The sequence below is a fragment of the Lissotriton helveticus genome, chromosome 1_1 (genome assembly GCF_964261635.1).
Source record: "Lissotriton helveticus chromosome 1_1, aLisHel1.1, whole genome shotgun sequence".
NCBI classification, from domain to species: domain Eukaryota; kingdom Metazoa; phylum Chordata; class Amphibia; order Caudata; family Salamandridae; genus Lissotriton; species Lissotriton helveticus.
This window is the reverse complement of record NC_136057.1, coordinates 1,937,091,470-1,937,097,340: the sequence shown is the minus strand read 5'-3', so window position 1 is coordinate 1,937,097,340 and position 5,871 is coordinate 1,937,091,470.

Sequence of the window (5,871 nt, the reverse complement as noted above, 5' to 3'; positions counted from 1 at the left end):
CATCGTTTTTTGCTCACCATGCCTTTCCAGTTTGAACCCAGCTATATGCAAATCAGCCTTGACCCTGTGCCCCATGGGAACAGTCCAGCCTGAACTGCCAAGCCAGGTCCTCCCTGGACTGGAAACAAGCATCCAAGGACCGGTTTCGGGCTTTCAGCCCTCATCAGCCTGGATAGCTTGATTCCAGTGGCATAGAGAGCACGGGACTCACGTCTGAGCATACCCGTCCCACTCGGGGTGACAAAAGCAAAAACAACAGGTGATGGACAGAATGCAGAACAATATCATACATTCACCCCAGTACAGAGATCTGGGCCTAAATCCATCGTTTTTTGCTCACCATGCCTTTCCAGTTTAAACCCAGCTATATGCAAATCAGCCTTGACCCTGTGCCCCATGGGAACAGTCCAGCCTGAACTGCCAAGCCAGGTCCTCCCTTGGTAGTTCGGACTGGACTGTTCCCATTAGGCACAGGGTCAGAGCTGATTTGCATATAGCCAGTGTCTAACCCAGGGTGGTGTGGAGTGCAAAAAAACGATGGATTTAGGCCCAGATCCTTGTACTGGGGTGAATGTATGACATTGTTCTACATTCTGTCCATCAACTGTGTTTTTTGCAATTATCACCCCGAGTGGGCTGGGTATGCTCAGACGTGAGTCCCAGGCTCTCCACACCACTGGAGTCAAGCTATCCAGGCTGAATGAAGGCTGATAGCCAGAAACCGGTCCTTGGATGCTTGATTCCGGTCTGGGAAAGACATGGCTTGGTAGTTCGGACTGGACTGTTCCCATGAGGCACAGGGTCAGAGCTGATTTGCATATAGCCAGTGTCTAACCCAGGGTGGTGTGGAGTGCAAAAAAACGATGGATTTAGGCCCAGATCCTTGGGGAACAGGCACTGCACCAGTGCAATGGGAATGACACCCATAGAGAACAGGCACTGCACCAATGCTGTGAGAGTGACACCCACAGGGAACAGGCACTGCACCAGTGCAATGGGAATGACACCCATTGAGAACAGGCACTGCACCAGTGCAATGGGAGTGACACCCATAGAGAACAGGCACTGCACCAATGCTATGATAGTGACACCCATAGGGGATGGGCACTGCAAAAAGTGCTATAGGAATGACACCCATAGAGAACAGGCACTGCACCAATGCTGTGAGAGTGACACCCACAGAGAACAGGCAGTGCACCAATGCTATGGGAGTGACACCCACAGAGAATAGGCACTGCACTAGGTGGCTCTATGTGAGGGTGGCTCTGTGTGTGTGTGTGGCTCTATGTGAATGACTGTGTGGGTGGCTTTGTATGTGTGTGTGGGTGGCTTTGTGTGTGTGGCTCTGTGTTGGTGTAAATGCAATAGGTCATGCATTTGCGAGCGATTAAGTTATTGGCATTGTAAATGACAAAATGCCATTTATTTATGTTTTAAAAACCAAAACATAAATAAAAATAATGTCATGAGCAATGCCAATAGTTCTAACTTTAACAATGCCGAGACCATTGCATTGTAAATGCTTGTTTAAAATGCGTACAGCACAAATGCCCATTTTCGTGTACAACTATTTTGAATGCATTTTAGATATGTTTTTGCTTAGTATTTAGTAATATCTAACATAATAAAGTGGAGTGGGTGTTGTATAGCGTTTTAGAACCCTGGTGTAATTTACCGATTCATGCCCTTATATAGGTATAATTCACCTTGCCCTTATATAGGCATAGAAATCATAACCATATTTAGACATAACCCATCCAGTCCAAATACAGGCATGGCTACTTCCACTAGTTCCAAAAAGCCACAGCGATTTCTTGGAAAACTCAGCTTCAGCAGTCAGGGACATCCCCTTTCTTGAATATTGATTTGTCCTAGAAATCATGGCGTTTTCAAAGAACTACCATTCCCTTGGGGTTCTTTGGTGACGTTATTATGTCCGACTTTACGTCAAACCAGGCACCTTAAAGGTATAAATATGCCCACACTTGCCCTAGCAAACACATGGTGGTTTGGAGCAGTTCGACTATCTACTTGCCCGACGCAGCTCGCTATAGCAAGTGCCAAAGGAAGCCGGCCCTCCAGCTGATCCACTGACAGAGAGGCTGCCTTTCTCTCGCTGAGAATCCAGCTCCAGTGTTTCTAAGCTACCCTTGCGGGGTGTTGAGAAATCGAGTCCCGAGACAGAGATACCAGACCTCTTTCATTCTAAAACCAAGGTACGAGCTGATTAGACCCTAGGAGAAATCTTGGATAGATTCTTGGCAAAGAAACTAAACCTATGCTACACCTCATTTACTACTTCCCTCGTACTAGACTTAGGTTAGGTACATCGGGGTAGGCGTATTTTAGAAGCACCAGTTGAGTACTTTTAGTCTTTGTTATTTATGTATGTATTTTATGGCTTCGAAACCATACCATGCTTTTACAGTATTATTTTATAATACTCTTCTTGCTGTACGCATTATACTTTACAGCCAGTATTACGATTGTAGCAGTTCATTTCTTCTGCATGAGAAAGAAGACTGTTCAATAAATACTTTTATTGAAAACGCCCGCCTCTCTATTTCTGTGCACCTCTGATGAAACGAAGCATGCACGATTGACTGAGTAAAATATCTATCTATTGTTTCCACGACTCTGAAGATACGTTTTTTCTTGGGGAAACAAAGTTGTCATGTTTATGCGGTTGTCAGAAACGAATCCCTTCTTGTTTATTCGAGAAAGTTTCCAGTGACATCTGAGCTAGCTGGCACTCACAATTAAGTCTAATATATTTGATAGAGACCTAGTCGACCTAAGTCCTATGTCACATCCATAGGATATATTATTCCAATGCGCAGAGCCTATTGGGAATATAGGAACTGCACTTCATCCCACTCGAGGTCGTCGGGACACTCTGGGAAGAGGCACAAGAAGACGAAGAAGTCCAAGTGGACTTCGTCTTCATTTCGGATGTTGTCCGTCGACGAAGGAGGTAAGGAGCACTGATGCTCTAGGCACGGTTCCGGGAGTCAGTGCTAGGGTGACTTCGCGCCTCGCTCAGAATCAAGAGTTTTACGAGGCCATGCGCTGCGTATTGGAGCAGGCCGACCCCTCTGGTGAGCCTTCGGGCCTCGCGGTGTCAGGAGAAGCCCCGTCAGATCTGGCGCTGTCGGCTCCGGTGCCGGTGAGGCCTCAGGGATCTGATAACAGATCTGGTTTGATGCCGGTCATGCCACCGCATCGACGCCGGTCATGGCACCGCGACCTCCCCTGGGATCTGACCCGTCTGTGCCTGCGGTGCCACCTGTGCCATCGACGGCACCATCCACATTACTGATGACACAGAGCAGGATCCACGTCACCTGAGCCTTTTGTGGATTTGCTGGGCTCGGGAGAGGAATGGGAGGGGTCTGTGGGCCCTCTTGATCACCCAGATGACTCTCAAGAACAGTTGGACTGGTATGGGAAACTTGGAGAAGCCAGTGGACTAGACACTTCTCCAGATACTGGCATGCTCTCTCCACCAACTGTGGTTACGGAGGAGGCGGCATAAGTGCCATGGCGGTTAGAGGACAGCTGAGGTTCTTGGATTTGAGCTGGCCTCAGTGGAGGTCAGGACTAATCACCTGACCAAAGTGCTTCAGCCTTGGGCTTCCACCTCAGAACACCTCTTACCATTTAATGAAGTGCTTACTGATGTCCTTCTAGGCACGTGGTCCATGCCTAGCACAGGAGCTCCTGTAAATAGGACAGTAGACCATCCCCATCGCCCAGCTCCGGGAGACCCAAGGTTCATCTGCCAACACCCCACCCCAGAAAGTTTGGGGGTTCAGGACTCTACGTCTTAGGACGCATTCCCTTTCGCCCCTCCGGAGAGAGAATCCAAGAGGTTGGACAGTTTTGGAAAGAAAATGTTTTCTTCTTCCAGCCTGGCATTGCGGTCGGTGAATACTGCATGCTCATTGGGCCGTTTTTTCCCACTACCTTTGGAAGACGGTTTCACAAGTGCTGCCACAAGGCACAGAGGAGACATGGGCTGTGCTCTCTCAAGCTGTTAAGGATGGGAGCGATGCAAAAAAAAAAATCACCATCAGGTGTGGCCTTGATACGACGTATTCGCTGGGCAGATCGAATTCCATGACAGTGGGACCCAAGGCGCCAAGCCTGGCTTAGAACAACTGGCTTTTCGGGGGATGACCAGGCGAATCTGATGGAAATGCCCTTTGATGAAACCCTTCTTTTTGGGGAAAAGGCAGATTCAGCCCTAGTGAGGTTCAAGGACTCTCATGCTACGGCCAGATCCTTGGGCCTCTCTACTACTCCTCATGGCCAGTCTGCCTTTCGGTCCTTTTGTGGCAATGGAAGGAGTTCCCAGCCGCATCAGCCCTATTGTAGCCACTGTCCTGCACAGGCTTTCCAAGCTGGGCGGGCACCTTTCATTCCAGCCTACGAATGGAAGACAGAAGTCATTGGCTACCCTGCCCTAGTCAGCCGCAGCCTCCAAGCACTCCTAGTCTGACTCTGCAAGACCACACCACTCCAATTGCTGGTAGAACCCATTATCATCTCCCCTGCTGGAGGTTCATAAAATCGGACAAGTGGGTCTTGCAGATCATTCAGGAGGGCTAGTCTCTACCTTTCCTTTCCTCCTCCCATTCTGTCAAATCAGGAACTGCTGATGGAGGATCATTTAAAATTGCTCTAGGAGGAAGTTACAGCTCTCTTGGCCAAGGGAGCCATAGAAAGGGTCCTGGTTTCAGAAGTAGGCAGTGGCTATTATTCCCGCTACTTTCTGATTCACACCTGACTCCTTCTCAGACGTTCAAAAGGGTTTAGTGTGCGCACTACAAGGTTGTGTGTAGTTGTATAGTTGTGCCTTCTCAGACGTTCCCTTTCATCTGAGCTGTTCCAGACACAGAGCTGTTTCGGGTGTATCCTCCTAAGCAGCTAGTCCAGGATGTTTGGGCTATGATACCAATGTTTCAGCCTCTCTCCTGGACTTCAGTGGGACTGACTGAGGCTGTTGGGCCTCATTACCTCCTGTATCCTGTTAGTAAAGCATGCCAGGTGGTGCATACGGACTCTGCAGTGGGACTTGAAGTTCCAGTGGGCACAGCATCAGGGAAATCTCACCAATGTGATCCAGATCTCAGATGGAACTGCGAGAAATCTGCAGTGGTGGTTAACAAACCGCGATTGGGTCAACGGCAGACTCCTCTCTCTTCCCCAACTAGATCTCAGTTGTGACAGATGCGTCATTTCTAGGATGGGGTGGCCATCTGGGAGAGGTGGAGATCAGGAGACACTTGTCTCCAGCAGAATCAGGACTCGACATAAGTTTGTTGGAGCGCAAGTGATTCAGTTGACATTGAAGGCATTTCTTCCCTCTGTCAAGGGGAAGTTAGTGCAGGTGTTCACAGACAACACCACCGCCATGTGGTACTGCAACAAGAAGGGCAGTGTGGAGTCGTGGACCCTTTGTCGAGAGGCCCTGCGTCGCTGGACATGGCTGGAACAGCAGGGCATAACCCTGGTGGTTCAACATCTGGCAGGTTCTCTGAATGCCAGGGCAGATTAATTCAGCTGTTATTACTAGAGGATCACGAATGGTGTCTCCAGTCAGAGGTTTCGCAAGGTCTTTTCAGCAGTAGGGAGAACCTTGGTTAGATTTGATCGCCTTCGAAGAGAACGCAAGTGGAGCTTTCACGCCTACAAAGCGAATGCGAGTGGAGCTAAGGCCTGCTGTATGCCTTTCTGCCCATACCACTTCTGCCGAGGGTTCTGAAGAAGATCATGAGCGACCAGGCCCAAATCATTCTTGTGGCTCCAGCCTGGGCAAGGAGAGCCTTGTATCTAGAGCTTCTGAAAATGAGCATTGATCTTCCGATC